This window comes from Monodelphis domestica, chromosome 2 (genome assembly GCF_027887165.1).
Source record: "Monodelphis domestica isolate mMonDom1 chromosome 2, mMonDom1.pri, whole genome shotgun sequence".
In the NCBI taxonomy this organism is placed as follows: Eukaryota; Metazoa; Chordata; class Mammalia; order Didelphimorphia; family Didelphidae; genus Monodelphis; species Monodelphis domestica.
The window spans coordinates 428,853,141-428,871,714 of NC_077228.1; the positions used below are offsets into that span (position 1 = coordinate 428,853,141).

At 35.5% G+C, this 18,574-nt stretch overlaps 1 long non-coding RNA gene across 3 annotated transcripts in view; it reads right to left on the reverse strand.

Moving 5' to 3' along the window:
• The window catches only part of LOC103106435 (uncharacterized), a 29,840-nt gene that overhangs the window by 2,957 nt on the left and 8,309 nt on the right, over nucleotides 1–18,574 (reverse strand). For 2 of the 3 annotated variants that reach the window (XR_008916710.1, XR_463076.2), the window contains exons 2-4: nucleotides 14,629–14,733; nucleotides 13,410–13,458; nucleotides 3,089–3,201 (exon numbers count right to left, since the gene is read on the reverse strand). This is a non-coding gene — a long non-coding RNA (uncharacterized LOC103106435). Of the gene's footprint in view, nucleotides 1–3,088; nucleotides 3,202–13,409; nucleotides 13,459–14,628; nucleotides 14,734–15,891; nucleotides 16,149–18,574 lie in introns of those variants that run through there. The other variant, XR_001627204.2, reaches the window with a different exon arrangement.

Here is an 18,574-nt window from a genome sequence, read left to right on the forward strand (position 1 = left end):
AATAAACCATCCTTTGTCTTTCATGATGACACTTGCTGGTCCTCTCCCTCCTGGTATCATGTTATGACTTAGTTCTGGAACTTTCTAGCATTCGCCAAGCATCTGTCACCTCCACAACAGCCTGATCCTTCCTATTTATTACATGGTTTTCTAACATGGAAGACTTCACCCACCAGAAACCTCCATTCAGGCTTATATGCACATGTGCCCTTGGGCTCTCTACCAGTAAAGCCAAGTACTATTGAACTGCTCAGGCCCCTTCAGCATAAGTCCTCTTAAGGCATGCGTGCTACAGAAGCATGGCTGTGGATAGGTTTCAGCACATTTTATTTAAGTATAATAATCCCATCATTCAACAACCCATCAGCAAAAAAGCAAGAAAATTCTAAAAGAGAAATCTTAGATTATGTCATAACTTACCACCTCTCATACCACATTTTTAGTTGACTGTTTTACATTTAACCACATGAAAATTATTTCATATTATAAGCTGCTGCTAAGGAGGCTAGGACCATCTTTCTTCACTAGAAAGGTATCTGTACACTTTCTTTAGTCACCAAGAACATTGTTATATATCCCATGTGTTTTTGTTAACAAGTATTAACCACTGATGATGCTCAAGATTATATATAATCATTTAACATCTAGTTTCTTGTGACAATTTAAATAAGCTACTTCAAAACTGATCAAATTAAAATTAAAGTCACCATTTTAGAGAAGAGGAGGTTATTTCATAGAATTAAATCAGCTCAAACATGTGATTTTTGAATGATGCAAGATAAAGCTCTGTACCTAATGGAACAAACTTTCTTTTTATATATTTTCAAATTTTAACAAGGGAATAATCTTAAAGAAAACTATTGCATTGTGGGTATAAAATGTGTTAATAGACTTCTCTTGGCTTTCCACCTGTTCTTTCTATGGTTTTGTTTAATCATTCCACAAATATTTTCACAAGATAGGATATGGGAGCAGATAATTTATTCTCAAACATTCTACTTTAATATGTCCTTTTGCTTTACTGATCTAGGGAACTGTAAGTTAAAGAATAGATGCATAGCATATTCAAAACATTCATTCAGTCATCCAGAGAACCCCTGAATTATAGAATCCCAGAGAAAAACAAGATCCTTCTCTGTAGTCTGCACCAAAAACTCAAGCACAACTATTTTCATCTTTATATATGTACATTAAACATTTACCTTGCCAAAGGGAATGAAATAACATTTAAGTGCCTCCTTTGTGCCAGGCACTGTACTGAGCATTTTACAAATATTATATCACTGATCTCATTTGATCCTTGCAATAATGCTGTGAGAGAAGTGATATCATTATTACTATCTTACAAACTGAGGAAATTAAGGTTAAGTGATTTGCCTGGGGTCAAGTTTCTGTAGCTGGATTTTAACTCGGTTCTTTAAGATTCCAAACCTAGTATTCCACCCATTTTGCCAAGTAAGAAATTATTGCTTTATTGATTTATTTCCTAATTTATTTCTAATCTGTATTATCAGTTTAGTATGATTCCATAGGGGAAGCAATTACTTCCTTTATACTTATCCTTCAAAATCTAGTTAATCATATTTAGTCAAGATAGGTTAATCAATCAATATTAATTACATTTAGCTCCTTAAGGGCCAGGACTTATTTATTTTTATCTCTGTACTTCCAGTGGGTAGCATGGTACCTGGTATATTGTAAAAATTGAATATACTTATTGATGGGTAAAAAATATATATTAATTACATTTAGAGTGACTGAATCAGATTAAAGACCCTCTTTCTTATATTAGACTGATAAAATACATTTACTTAACCATATAATGTTGACAAGGAGACCTCCATTCTGAGCAGAAGTCCAGGGCCAGTTTCCACCCTAAATGTGACTATACAAGTTCAGTACAATACTGTAGAAAGTCCTCCAATTATTTTAGGTGCCCTTCCACCTTTGATAGTCCAACATTGGGTGACATTCATCCTATTGGTTGACCAGTTAGCCTATTGACCCTAAGTCCGTATAAATGGCCCTTGAATTACCTATCCTGCAACCACCCATGATGACATCTGCTCTAAACCTTTCTGAGAGCTTCTAGAAGGTCAGGCTATAGGTTTGTTAACCAGTGAAATTGTATATTTTACTCTGCATCATCTTGATCATCTGAGAAGCAAGTACTATTAAAAGTGCTCTAAAAAAAGGGGGCATCTCAGGTCATAAGGAAGACCTGAGGTCCCACTCAGTAAAGGGGACCAAGTCCCTTTAATAATTGGTTATTCACTCAGAGCTCTGCCTCAATTGTTTTTGTAGATTGGATGAAGTTCTTTCATATAGGAACCTATTTGCTCTAGACTTTGTGAAACACAAAGACTAATAAAAAAGTTTTCTATCTCTAAGATAGCTTATAGTTTGATAAAGGAGTTAAGACAAACAAAAGAGTCATATTACATGGTAAATTTTATGAGAGGTATGAAGTGCTGTGGGAGTTAAAGGGGAGGAGAAATAATTTTTGGTTTGGAGCAATTACAGAAGTTTTACAGAGCAAGAAATGTTCAAACTGAACCTTGAAGTACTAGTAAAATTTTGATCACATTACACATTTGATTACATTATAATATTGGTTCTAAGATGGAAGATAAGGGTTTTTTAAAAAGTGTAATGATGTGCCCCCAAAATTCATCAATTTGTGGCCTACCACTTGGCCTGCCACTTCTCCAAATTTAACTTGGCACATCTGCAGACCACAGAAATATAGGCCACCAAGGTGTCTAAAATTTTCATTACTCATTCCAGGGAGATCAGAAAGACTAGATGATATTGAAAGGGAAAATAAACCTTTCTATTTGGCACTCTTAAGAAAATGTTATGTAGTTTATTTGAAGATACCCAAAGAAGTAAGGAACAACAAAGGAAGGATACTGGTGAATCCCATTGACTCTCTTCTTCCTCCCCCTACCAACACAAGAAAGGATACAGGGAAAGGATACCATCAGGGTTATCATCAAGGAGCCTTGAGCATTATGCTCCTAAGACCACAGCAGGGAAGGAGAGTTTCTCCCTGGTCTCAGATTCCAGGAAGCCTCTCTATACTTACCTCAAGGCAACTGCTGGACCAGAACAATTCAGCTGTTTTTATAGAAAGAATTAGACCTAATTGGTTTCACATCTTGAGGTCATAGGCAAGAAGCAGCCAATCAGCTAGGGCTCCTAAGAGATGATGGGGAGGGCAGAAGAAAGTGGATTTTAGTCAGGAGAAAAAGCAGAGCTGAGATATATGTGTTTGTTAAAATGAAAAAAAAAATCTAGTCTTGAAAAAAAGTTTTTTCTAAACTACAATATTTACTTTCTCAGTTGGTATACTTTGCTAGAGCTTGTGCTTTTCTAGCACAGCCTTCAAGAAACCAAGATTACCTTCATTCAACAATATATTAGAAAAAGTCTTGTATGATATAGTATAGAAAAATAGAATGTATATACAGATACATATCTTATATCATGCATCTCTATTTTATTCTTCTTCTTCATTTTTTCTGAAATTTGTTTTCTTTTATCTTGCATAGTTTGTTAAAAGCACTGATCCAGTGTTGTAGCCATTCTGTTTAGAATCATTATTCAGAAAAAAATATTCCTTTTGTGTGTTTATGGCTTCTTCCCATTTAAATCTTTTGCTGAAATGTTGATCAATATAGAAGGACTTGTTCATCATGAAAGCATATCACACTCCAATGCCAAATCCTGATACCTTAGTCCATAATAACTGGTGTTTTAAGAGTGAAACACTACAATGGCTTGTCCCTTTAATACATTTCCTTTTTCCAAGGGACCTATCCAAATCTCAGCAGGCTATTCAGACTCAGGAACCATTAAAAGCACAAATGTGCCTCCTAATCACTTCCTTATCTCAAATGCCCTGCCTGTTCTTTGCTTGTAAATAGATGAGCTGTTGGAAACTAACCTGGCATTCTCTTATGGGAAGGAAAGTAGGAAGCGGAGAAAACAATACAGTCTGAAGTAAAATACTATCTTCTGGGCACTTCATTCAAGAAAATTGTCAATCTGCTTTCTTATATATTCCCTTAAACTTTACTTAGAGAAATGTTGCCTGAAACTTGAGTCCCTGAGCACTTCCTTAATGTATCAGATTTTCCTCCACTTTAGAAAGACTGGATTTTTCCTATAAAGTTCACAACTCATATGTTTTTCCCTTTTAATATAACATGCACTACATGATTGGTTTGGGGGACAAAACATTAGACAGCTTGGAAATTATGTTTTCTAATAAGAATATTAGATCATAAGTCCCATAAAGTTTAGAACAAAGATAACAAAAGATTTGTTGTCATTTCTTCATTAGCCATGCTATAGACAAATGAAGGATAAGGACTGAAAAAGTCCACTGGACCTAGCAATAAAGAAATTGTTGGTCATCTTGAAAAGCAGTTTCAATTGCTTTTCAGTGAAGTTTGAAACCCTATTGCAAGGGGTTGGGAAGTGAGGAGGAGGAGGGAAAGTAGAGGCAACAGGTATTAACAGCTTTTTCTAGGAGTTTGGCCTAGACCAGGAGGAGAAACATGAAATCATAGCTTGAGGGGATGGCAGGGTCAAGTAAAAATTTCTTAAGGATAGAGTAGACTTTGACAGGTTTGTTGGCAGCAGAAAAGCCAGTAGATAGGAAGGAAACAAACATTTATTAAGTACCTATTATATGCCAGGAACTTTGTTAAGTGCTTTATAAATATAATCTGTTTGATCCTTACAATAACCCTGAGAGGTTACTGCTGTTATTGTCCCACTTTAACAGTTGAGGAAACTAAAACAGACAGAGGTTAAGTGACTTGCCCAGGGTCACATAGCTAATAAGTGTCTGAGGCCAAATTTGAACTCAGATCTTCTTGATTCTAGGACCAGAATTTTGATCTGCTGTGCCACTTCTTAGAGAAGACTAGAAGGAATATAATCCCGGGCACAAGAAAAGGGGTTGAGTTTATCTAAAAGAACTATTTCTCCCTCAGAATCTGAATGAAGCAAAGAATAATATTTTTAACAGGTAGGTCAAGAGAAATGAAATTGAGGAGGACAACCCTTCTGGTCTCTAAATCCCATAGTTACTATGTCCTCAGATTCACATTTGGTGCCCTCAGGACTGCCTGGAGGATAATATGAGGTCAGAAATCCAAGAAAGATCCCCCCCTTCCTGTTTCCTACCCACTTCTGCCCTCTTACTCTACTTGAGCAAATGTGTTCTACCAGTCATCTCTGCAACCACTTCCTCTTGAGTTCTTTAGTCTTTGTGGACAATAGAATGCCATATCGCTGTCATTTGTTCAAAGATTTCTAATATTTCATTATACCTCACCTTACTTATATTCTTAGAAAAGGACCTATGAGTGAATATTGTGCTAACGAGACCATGAATATTGCTGACTTATACATAAATATGTTACTTAACTCTTGTTCTCAGGTAGAAGAAATAGTTGAAATGGAGTGAAGCATGTCTAGCAGGGTCCAGACATCACCACACAATGCAGCGCCCTATCCTACCTTTGCAATTATCTTTTTCCCTTTGTCTTTCCCAAGAGCAAGATTTAGATCAAGATTGGCAGACTTTGTGGTGTTCCCCTAGACCTTCCAGTATTGGGGATCAAGGAAAGCTTTTCAGCTGGTTTCTTCCAGAGAATGCTGAGAGGGCTTGGGTGGAGTCAGTATCATGGTTCACCAGCTAATTGTCTTAAAACAGAAAGGATCAGATTATAAGATTGCCTAAAGTAGAAGCCAACATTGGCAACCAGAACTGCTGATCACAAAACTGAAGAGGTTCGAGGTAGCAATGGTTTTACCAAAGGAGAATGAGATCAAAATAAAAAACACAGTCATATCCAGGATAGTTAATGGGAAGTGGAGGTTCAGACTCAGGAAGCAAAGTTTTGGTCCTGGGTGAGCAATTAGGTGTTAAGTTAAATACAGAAGGATCCAATTTGCTGCACTTGCTGGCCTCATGAATGCATTCCAGTTTTAAACTCAACCATGCACAACTAGTCCCCACCCTTCAGTTTTGCCCAAATTCCCTTTAGTTGTAGAGCTCCCACCTTCCCTGCTACCCTCATTAATTCCTCTAGCAACTGTTATAGACCCATTCACTAAATTGATGCCAACTCTGCTCATATTGAGATTAGACCCTTCCATCTTCAGGCTCCACCCAGGTCCAATTCCAACCCTTTTGCTGTTTTAGATCTGCCTCCTCTTACTAAACCTAATACCTATAACTTCACCTGCTAAGTCCTGCTTTGGGGCTCAAAAAAAAATCAAAGATGAGGGCCAGTGAGTAGTATCAGCAGTAAGGACAATAGTGAGAGGCAAGAAAAATCAGGAGTATATAAAATTTTACTTTTACTTTATAAAAATTACTCTGCTTATCAAGAAAGTATTGGCCAAAGAATTCCTTTAATGGAAGGAGTCCCCTTAAAATATATAATTTATTATATGTATATTATATATTATAATATAGCACATATTTTTTTTATTTTAAATGTGAGCAAAAATTGCTTTTGGTTTTATTTTGCTTCTAGCCCTTAGCATAATACCTGGCATATAATAAGTACTTAATAAATGCTTGTTTACTTGACTTTTACACAAAACTTTTAGGGTAAGTGAACTAGGCTACTATTTCTCAAAATCTTCATAGAAGTCTAATTCATAACCAAAGACTACTAACTAATAAGAATTTGAGTTTTAATGATTAGTGGTCAGTGATTTGTTAAATAACTAAAGATAACTTTGGGGGCTAAACTTAAAATATGGGCTCCCTCCCCCAAAGAAACTCTAAAGCCTAGCTCATTCTTATTAAATAGAACATGCCCAAAAAAACTAACACAGCATCCATCTATCTTTATATAGTGAATAGAATTTTGCAAAATTATGCTTCATATATCTAGAAACTTCATTGTAAATTTTTTCAGGTGGAAGCTTATGTACCAGAAGCTAAATAAAATAAAACATAAGCAAAAACTATTTTCTGTTTAAAACTAAGGAAAAGAAATTTTTTCTTCTAATATACTAAAGGAAATGCATAACAGATGATTCTTGGGAAATTGTTTTTCATAGCTCAATCATAGTCTATTAGAGTTTCAGACAGTAAGGTCAATTTTAATTCAAGTACCTCACATTTTGAGTTATAATGGTATGATTTTCTTAGGTTTTTTAATGCATGGAATTTTAAAATGATCTTCAAAGGAAATCAATAAAGTGATATTGTTACAAAACTGAAAGAAGTTATTTTATGGTTAAGACTTGGGGAAAAAACAAAACTTTTTCATACAACTTGACACAGGGCCTAAAAATGGTTTCCACAATCCACAGGGCAAGTTGTAAATTGACTTCATTTTGGGGTAATTTAACCCTAACCCAGATTTACACATAAATTTTTTAGATTAGCTCAGGCCGTACCTTTGTCACTTGGAGATTTAAAAATTGTTTTTATCCTAGTAAATGCATTAACTTTGAAATCTATTCTTTAATCATCAATCTTCTAATAATTAATACTAAAGAATTCTATTTTATGGGAACATGAGAATTTTAATAAACAAATATGAAAAATATACTTTGAAATCGAAAAGTAAAGTTTTTGAAATTATTTAAAAGGCATGTTTGGAATCAAGCTAACTTAAGTAACTTACTCTGCAGCTTTGGCAGGGTTGTGGTTTCATTTGGGGGGGTCTTTTCTCCCCTAATATAGATTACAACCTCTTCAATCTTTGTCTTCTGAGATTTTTATACATATCTCTCCATAAATCCTCTATAGAAAGTCTATCTAATATGCTAGAAGGCTTCCCCAAGTTCTTTTAAATAGCACAGAGGGACACATGTAGCATTCATTTTCACTGCATTCCTAATTTAACTCATTTTCTGATCATATTTTGTCCATTATTTTTACCCTATATTTCACCCACAAGTAATCATTTTAGTAAAGATAGAAAGATAAGATGCATATTAATCACTTACTATGTACCAAGAGTTATGTTAAATTCTGGGGTTACAAATACAAGAAAACTAGACTGCCTACCCTCAAGGAGTTTATATTCTACCAGAAAAGACAATATGTAAAGGGGAGCTGTAAAGCTTGCATTAGGGAAGACAAAAGTATATCCTTGAAGAGTCAAGATTACTGGTGAGAAGGTGATGTCTAGAAAGTGAATTGAGCAAGGACTGAACTAAACATAGCACAGGGTCCACATGAAATTTGGTGGTCTGAGCTAGGGACTCACCAGTTGTCAGAAGGGCCACAGAGATGATGTATCTCCAAGGTGAAAAAGCTTCTGGTAAGAAAATGAGTGACAATGCCTGACGTATAGTGACTAAAGGACTAAATCAGTTGCTACAAAAAAATATTTTTTTTTAAAAAGAACTGCACAAGAACAAAATTGTGAGATATAACTAGGCTACAATTTGCATGAAAAAGGTTAGTAGTCTGCAGATTCCTTAGGTGTCTACAAGGTGACATGGCATTAAAAAAAAATTAAAAAGCTAGCACAAATTTATGCTATAGTATATGGAGTGAAGCAAATGTCCCAATTTGTTCTGCTTAGTCAGTATATTATAATTGTCTGACTTTGTGCAAGTCATTTCCTCTCTCTAAGTCTCGGTTTTCTCTTCCATAAATCAAGGGAGTTTATTTATATTATCTCCAAGGTACATTTTAGCTCTAAATCCTCTAATTCTATGATCCAAAGAATTGTTGTTTTTCAGCCTGGCCAGGGAATCCATCCAGAATGTCAGAGGAAGGGTCACAAATGATAATTATTGAAGAAGGAAGAGAGCAGGAGTATTCACCAAGTCCATTGCTCTTTATCTCAGAGTCAGTCTAGACAGTGTGGGAGAGGGGAACATGAATGAAAGTGCCAAGAAAAGATCAGACCACCAGAGTCAACCAATTAACCAAGTGGAGGTTAAGGAAATATAGAAGGTCAACAGGGCTGGGAGAGATTCCCTGGAGCATGTAAACAGAGGAGCTATGCTTTGTTTGCTCAAGGACTGCCTCTCAAGCTCACCTGGCCCATGCAGGATGGATGAGCATCAACTGGCACCAGTAACAACATGCTCCTGTTTAAAATACTAGAAATATTTTTAAATAACTTGCTCATCATTTTATAAAAACATGGAAAGACCTGCATGAAATTAGGAAGAATGAAACAAACAAAACCAAGGGAACAATATATAAAGCAATAGAAATATTATTTGAAGAATGATTTGTAAATGTCTACCTCCAGAGGAAAAAACTGATAAATATAAACAAGTAAGACAGTTTTATAATGTACATATATCATTTGGTCAAATAGTGCCTTCTTTAAGTGAAGAGAGAGCAGGGGAAAGGGAGATACCTGGAAATTTTAATGTAACAAACAAACAAATAAATTTTAAAAGAAATATTTTATTTTATAGCACAAGACAAACTATCTGCAAATTTAGGCACAGACAGTTCAAGATTTTACCATTATTTCCAGTTCCACTTTCCTAGTTCCTCTCACTATTTCAAGACCAAAGCTCTTTTTCCTAGTAAAATTTTTGATCACTAAGAAAGATCCTTTCTGTTTTGATCCCACAACAAAACTCTACTTATATCTACCTGAACTTCGACTCAACTCCCCTAGAACTTGCCATCAGAATAATATTGAACTCTACTCCTTTAGAAAGAGAGGTCTGACCTCTTGAAATGTTAGTGACAACTATATGATTCTGGAGCCATGTTTGAATCACCATTTGCTATAGACATATGACTAATTTATATCTCAGTGAGTCACTGACACACAGTTAAAAGGTGCCTCAGAAGCCATTTAGTATAACTCCCTCCTCTTATATATGAGGAAACTAAGGTCCATAGAAGTTAAATGGCTTTAGGAAATAAGCATTATTTAGGAAATTTAGGAAATAAGCAATAGAACCACAATTTGGTTCAAGATCCTCTGAATCTGCAGTGTCTACTCCAATTGTTTGATGCTACCTTCCACCTTAATCCACTCTGTACAGGAATTACTTCTATGATAACCCTTGGAAAAGGACTTGATAACCAGCAGTGATGGGGAGATCATTATGTCCTGACAGACAATTCCACTTTTGGAAAGATCTAATTATTAGGAATATTTTCCCTTATATAGGGCTAAAATGAACTTTTCTGCATCCTCTACTCATATTCCTACTTTTTCCTCTAAAACTAAGCAAAACAAGTTTTTTTTTTCATTCTCATAAGTGTAATATAATATTCTACTTGAGAAATTAGTGGTTTTAAAGACAGCTTATACATGAAAGAACTACATTCAGTTGTAAAGCCATAGCCCATAAGTTATCATTATTTTATACTTTTTCTTCTAATTCCTTCATGTAGCAACATGACCTGGTTTCTCCTGCTTTCTGAATTCTACATGTTTCTAAAAGTCACTCTCTGCTCTTCATTTTTTTTCACCAAAGTTACAATTTCAAAAATCTACCTCTTTTTAGGTCTTCTGATCTATCAACTATTAGCATAGAAATATTAATACATCAATTAATGAGTAAGAATTTGTAAAACACAATTTGCTGGGCAAACTTTTTTATATCCAGTAGGCAGCATATATGTGTGTGTGTGTGAGCCCTATGCCTAGTCCCTCCAGAGCTCCAGTAATTCATTATGAACTGCTTAATGAACATTTCCAATTGGATGTCCCATAGACATCTCTAAATCAACATGTCTAAAACAGAACTTAACTTTTCCCCAAAACCCAGCCTTCTTCCAAATATTTTGTAGATAGCTATGTGTGTGTGTGTATATATATATGTGCATACATACATGAACATGTTTGTGCAATATACATGTTTCTTTAGGCAGGGAGAGAGAGAGAGAAAGAATAAATCATTTACATAGCATATACACTAAAACTTAGTTGCACTTTAATCATTCTATCCAAGTTGAACTGAGATTACTTTTCTGAAACTGGGTTCAGGCTACAGACCTTGCTACACTCCCAAATTCAATCTAACTAATTAAACAATTATTAAATATATTCTTCAACAAAGCTTTAAGGAACTTCAGAGACCTTCCAGTTTAACCCTTTTATTTTACAGATGAGGAAATTGAGTTTCAGGGATTTTAGATGACTTATTTAGTCATATAGATAATAGTAACAGAACTAAGACAAAACCAAGTCCTAAACCACTATTCTTTCTCCTGTACCACAAAATACTTGCAGGGTGCTAAGGACCAAAGGAGATTCATCACTAGATACAACAAGTTTTCATGGAGTCACAGATGGTTTTGGAGGAGGGAATTTTTACTTCAAGTTCGGATCTTTTCATCTCCAAATGAAATGTTGGTAAAGTTCCAGATAAGGACAATTAAAATAATCAAGAGATGGTGAAAGGAAGGAAGAGAGAAATAGATATAAAAGATTTTGGCTCCAGTTTGCAAAGATGAAGACTTGGGAAGGGTATAAAAGCAGTAAGACTATGATGGATTGAAGATGAATTTGTTTACCAGATTCCACAATACAGAGGCAACTGTTATAGTTTAAAAGAAGTGTTTTTAGTTGAGATAAAGGAAAGTTCTTCTTTTCACTTACAAGAGAGTCCTTCTCTTCTTCTTCATCACCTCCCCCAAAATATGTAGCTGACCCCAAAGAAACTTTGAGGATTGATTTCCCATAATGTATGACTCATTCAAAGAATCTCTTAATTGAGTGCTGACCCAGAAGAGCTGAAAACAAAGGATAGCACCCCTGGTACAAGAAGAGACCTTTTCTTGATGTTCACCCTCTAGATGCTAAAATGTGAGTCTAGGGAGAAGGGGAGCCCTTCTCTAACCCAACATAATAGTGGTGAGGACCACAGCTTCCCACATGGAGTGTAGATTCAACTAACCTAGCTTTTATCAGAGGACCCCTGACAACCTGTGTGTGTTTTCTTTCTTTTACTTAAGTCATCTTATGAACCTCAGAAGATCCTAAAATTCTGCGAATGTGGATGGCAAAGGTAGAAATGACCAGAGAAATTACAGTTAGAGTATCAGCATTAGAATATAGTTGCAACAAGAATAGTAATGAAGAGAAATCACTGGATTGAAGATGTAACATGGCTGTTTAATCAGACAATGCCCACTGCATAGCTGAGATGCAAAATGACAAATTATCAGCCAAGCAAAAACTGTTTTGTGTCCCATTGTTTCTTGAATATTAGCATTCCAATCGATTCAAATAGTAGTAATGTGATTGAATTCTGTTCTAGTCATTCTAAAATGTATGTCATAATTATTTTATGCTTAGCATCCCTTTTCTGCATTGGAATAAACAAATTGTTCATATCTGATTAATATTTATACATTGGGAACCTTTTAAAATTTCCTCCCTCCTGAGGAGCCCCTTAAAATGTTCATCTGTAGATAATACTGTAATTAGCAACCTTCTTCAAGACACAGAGGTGAGGATATTAAATGTGAGAATGAGGAGTCTACTTCCTTTAAATGGGGGAACAGGCTTACTTACAGCTGAACCCAAGCAAACTACAATGAATAGGTAAATGTCAAGTACTGGTAAAGGTCATCAGTCCTGGGGTTTCAACTAATACCTTTAGCCTCTATGCTCTACACTTTAAAAAAAGACTTGGGGACAATATGACACATTTCATGAAGTTTCTGGAGCACTGTGCATGGAAAAGGGATTAGAATTCTTTGTCTCAGAAGATAGAAGCAATAAAAATAGGGGGAAATTGTAGAGAAGCAGATTTAGGTTTTATATACAGCATAACTTCCTAAGTATTAGTGCTATCCAAAAGTAGGATGGATTCTTTGTATGGTTTTCCCTCATTTTATGTTTTCAAGCAAAGGTAGGGGATCACTTGTCAGATACATTACACAAGGGGTTGTTGTTTTAGTATGAGCTGAACTGAATTATCCTTCCACCTCTGAGAATTTGTGACATTAGTGGACCTACAGATTGTAACTCACTCAAAGTCTTACCATATTATCCAATTCTGGCCCATGACCTCTGAGAAATACACTATAAAGATATCTACCAAATTCACTAAAAGGCCTTTCTACAGGTGTTTTACTATTTCATGGATACCAGGATAGTACCAATATAAGTGTCCCTATGTCATTACTCTTACTCCATCACTACTAGTTCATCTTTTCTGATCAATAAGAATCATAAAATACAAAATCAAAGAAATAAGTGCTCTCAAAAGAACTGATTATTGTAAATTACAGGTATTAAATATATGGAACTCATTTCCCTAAGAAATGGTATAGGTTGAAAATATAAAAACACTTATAAGATTTAGATAAACTCATGGGTGACAAATTCAAGCAGATTGGTTTTTAAAAGAAAATATTGAGATACATGGAGTACAACCCTAATTTTGAATTTTTATGTAAGGAAAGATGGTAAATTTCTTACAGAAAACTGGAATAGTGTGTCAGTTCTCAGGTTCTCATCCTTTATGCTTCTAGAAGGACAAGAAAATTAGTTGTTTACGTATTCATTTTAAATCTCAGCAAAATAATATGACCAGACAATTTTTTAAACCTTTTGTCTTAGAATCAATTCTGTGTATTAGTTCTAAGGTGGAAGAATAGTATGGGCTAGGCAATGAGAGTTATGTGACTTATCTAGAGTCATACAACTAGAAAGTATCTGAGACCAGATTTGACCCCAGACACACACACCCCTCCATCTCTAAAGCCTGGAACTCTATCCACTGAACCACCTAGGCAGCCCCTGGATGATTATTCTTTAAAAGGCCTGAGGATCATACTTTAAATCCTAGGATTTAGAGCTAGAAGGAACCTTAGAGATCACTTAGTCCAGCCCCATCCTATTACTTACATAAAGATAGATGATTAAGTGTATGTCATATTCCTGTTACTGTGCTAAGTATGAAGGGATGTAAATACAGAGAAACAAGACTGCCCCTGCACTCATGATGCTTACATTCAATGGGGGAAGAAAATACATAAAGGAAAACTAGTAAAGTGGAGAGTGGGGGCAAGAATTGGCCAGGAAAGTTAAGTGGAGACCTGGTTTCATCAAGATACGTCAAAACTTGCTATTGAGAGCCCAGGTTGCTCCAGAATCAGAATCCAAGTTTCAGATAGAGAGAAGATAGGGGTTTGCTGGAGCCAGTTCTTAATGATCTTTGAAAACCTGTTGTCAAATTTTCAGTGTGAACTGAATTTTATTCCCAATTTAAAGATGAAGAAATTAAGGCTTACAATGGATTGTACACAGCTAGTATTATAATGTAAGAACCAAACTTAGGACTTCATGATTCCAAACCCAGTATTCTATCCATTTTGTGTCCTCATATGTCTCTTAATAGAACAGTGCAGAGGATTCGTAGTCTCGAGACACCAGTTTGCATCTTACCTCTGTCAATACCTATGAGATGTTGAGCAAATCATATTCCCTTGCTGAACCTCGATTTCCTTGTCTATAAAATGAAGGATTGGACTAAATAACCTCTAAGGTACCTTTTAACTACATAATCTGTGAGCCTAACAAGTATTGAAAGATGATAGACTCAAGGTACAAAAGAAGATATATATTCTTTTGACATGGTCAATGTGACAACTCATTTTGCGTGACTGGGGACTATTACAAACATCTCATTTCCTACCTGGAAGTACTCAGATTTTATTTTGGCTTCTTTTTCATGCTCTTCCCCTTAACTCGCTTTCAGTTTTCTTTTGTGTGTTGTCTTCTCACTTTCAATTATAAACTCCTTGAAAAGAAAGAGAAAGACTATGCTTTTTCATATTTATATCTCCAGTTCTTATTAGGAACAGTGTCTGAGCACATAGTTAACAAATGTTTATTTACTATTTTTTTTTAGGCAATGGGGGTTAAGTGACTTGCCTGGGGTCACACAGCTGGGAAGTATCTAAGGCCAGATTTGAACATAGGATCTCCCATCTCTAGGCTTGGCTCTCAATCCACTGAGATACCCAGCTGCCACCATGTTTACTTACTATTGATTATACATAATTGTTACAAGAGCATTTTTTCTTTATTCTAATGTGGATGGTAGGAAGAGAAAATAGAGTTTTCTAATTGAAAATAATTTTAAATCAAACTAGAAGTTATTGGAGAGAGAATTTAGATTTTATTCTTTATAAATATAAAGATATGGTCTAAGCACTAATACCACCTTAACACAGTAAACAACAAATTCTATCAAAATTTCAAAATTCCATATCTCATATCAAAAATCATGAGAATGTTTTAATAAGATATCAAATTGAAGTCAGTTTTCAAGATTCAAAATCATAACTATGTTTCTGTGGTTGCTATTATGTATATTGGCTATGTTGATTATAAATATCTGCTATATGGTGATTGGAAAGTTCTTCATTGGTGATACTTCCTAAATGTTACTAAACCATTGAGCCCTGTCTAAAGCCAAATAGCATTACAAAAGATAAATAGGAAATTAATAAAGAATATGATCACATGAAGTACTTAAAGTACCTGCAGCCTCAATTCAAGAAAAACTGAGGCGTATTCAGGTGGCTAAAACATAAACTATGAACTCTTGGAGGTCAGGGAGTGTTTTATATTTTTCTCTGCAGCTATGTGCCTGCTTAGCACATGTAGAAGGCATTCTATTAATCTTTATTAAATGTATGGATGTATTGATGAATGGATGGATGGACTGAAATCCCATTGTAGCAAATACAAAGACCTATCTAGATATTTTGTAGCAGTAGAATTTTGTAAGAATGAATACTAGAAATCATCTCTTTAGGCTGCAGAAACTAAAATTAAAATAGAATCGTTCCTAGCTCCTCTGTAAGAAATTAACAAGTGAAAAGCAGAAGAAAAAAAAAAGCAAGATGTCATGAACACACTCCTTCAATCTCATTCCTTCCCTTCTTCAAACCTTTTGCATATTATGTTGTTTTGATAGGTGGTTTTGGAATTCCAGTGAGTTTTTCTTCTCTGAGTAGGAATATGGATCAGGATGTTTGAGGTACAAAGGAATGAAGAAATTAGAAGAGTAATAGCTCCTGGATGGCAAAGCAAAAATGACAAAACACCACTCAGTTCTTTTTTCTCTATGGCCCCTGCAGTATAAACATAATATAATCAAATGCTCTTTTATAGAAGTTATTATAGAGACATAAACTAAGAAAGCAAAATAAATCTTTATAAAGAATTCATTGTGATTGGGCCAACAGAATACCAAAACTACAGTCTTAGGAATAGTTTTATAACCTCTGTTTTAATGGCACACAGATATAAAGCAAAGTTCATCAATACAGAGGACTAACTATATCTAGCAATGAAAAACCACTGATGGGCCCAGGAGGGATGGGATCATCTTCCTCTTGATCTCCACTAAGGGGCTTTCTATTCTGGACATTTATACACGGTCCAACTAGGTTTATCCTGAGTAACCTAGCTTATAATGAAGTGTATGTTTCCTTATCTCAGACCCTTTGGATTTATCTCACATATATCTACATACATATATAGAAATATATATAAATATACATATGTATATAAAACATATATCTTACCTGATACCTAGGGGGAAATTGCTCAAGGCTTTGTTTTTACCTCATGTTTAGTGACTTTCAAAAGGGGTGGAGGGGAGAATGGTATTTACTATACAATATGCATCAGGCATAGGATAGGTAATTATTTAAATTCAAAAGATATGTTAAACACAAAATATTAACAAACATGTGTAATGAGACTTTGGGAAATGCTCAGATCACCTAAAATGGATGTACCCATGTGGGAGATGCCAGGGACCTGCTTCTTGGAGATCTGATGCAGCTGTGGACATTCTGTGTCTACCTGTCATATGAGAGGGAAAAGCCTCTGTCTAATGTTAGTTAAATAGCATAGTTAGAGCTGCCTGCATCTCTAAATCTACCTGATTACCTGCATCTAATTCACCCACAGTAGGAGCGCCTTGCAGTGAACCAGGTAAGGAAGGAGTACCATATTCTTTTTCTTTAGGCTCTGTGGCCCTGAAAATTTTCTCTGTTCTTTCCAGTTCTAGGTAAAGGACATGGAATCTTCAACAAGAGATTCAGAGCCATGTGGACCTTGGTGCCTAGGATTTCAGGCTGGATTTTCAAACCAAATCAGTATAGAAATCCTGGAAATTCAGTAACCAAGATATAAGTCCATAAGGAGTAAGGTGAGGGGGTAGGGGTCGGTCCTGGAATTTGGTGGAACTAATAATACTATGTAGGAACTAAGTTAAACTGTGAAACTAATTCCCCTTCCCTACTGCAGGAGGGGTGGAATTTAGAAGAAATTATATTCACATGGTGTTGAAGAGAAGTATTTATATATCTGCTTTTCTTATACCTTTGAAATAAGTATTCCTTTGTTAAAAAAAAATAAACTGTCTATTGTGGTCAAATGAAAGTAGAATGATTCGATGCCCTTAAAGTAAGGGAGCACAGTTGCTGTGAGCTTGGGTCAATGGCAGAAATAAGACTCTGCTCCCCAATCTTCTAATGGCATTGAAGAACCCTAAGACAGGAATGAAATGTAACACATTTGGTCTTCAGGCAGTGGGAGCTAGAGAATTACTCTTTTACATGTATTAACAGAAAGAATTAACATGGAACTAAGTAGTTATAATTATACTCTTCAAAATGTTGATTCTTAAACCTGATCTAAATTTCAAGTCATTTTCATACTTCACTTTGGTTCAGCAGTATCCCCCTCAAAATATGTATCATCAAGGCAAGGTTGGTGGCCTTATTCTCTTCTTGATGGTCATTTGGTCCAGTATTGCTAAAATAATTGCAGGGAACTCTCCTTGCCAACTTTCAGCTTGCACCAAAAGACCAAGGACAGCCAAACCTCTAAACATAAAAGATCATCTCCCAGCTTCCACACATCCATCTCACACTCAATACTCATTTAAGATCAGCATAAAAAAAATAAAGAGGCCCAGTCCTAAGATCAGGTCCATCTAGGCAGAATATGGACTTTAGTTAACCTATGCTCTTGGAGGCTTTGGCTACTGGGATGGGGAAAAGGGCAATACTTTCTTTCTGGATGTTAATGGTTAATTTTGGTAGGAGTTTGACAAAAGTAAGGAGAGTAGTTTGATAAAAACACTGAGTTTAATTTAGAAGATGTTCTGATGGAAAATAAAAAGGAGGAAAGTGAGATTATTATTCTAATACTTTATGACTATACCTAAAATCCTAAACTTACCTAAAATTTCTAAAAACCATACTCTGTGTTCAAGGACAGGTTCTTCTTGCCTGGCTAGGCCAGGTCTAACTAATTACACTGCCTATCTAGAAATTAATTCACTAGCTAACTACCTAAGCTAATAAATAAACAACTCCCAACTATGAACTCCTTAAATCCGTTTCTCTCCTTAAATCTGTTTCTCTTTCCCAACTATCAGTCGTAAAACTGTCAGAAGTGACTCTTGGCTGAGAGACCCTGCTCTCCCCAAGCTCCGAGGGAGCTCGAATCAACTGTCCCTTTCTTATATATCTTGTCTCCTAGGTAATGGAATCTTCAGCTCTAGCTAACTCTTTTCTCAGCTATGCTCTTACTTTAAAAAATCTTTTGCTCTT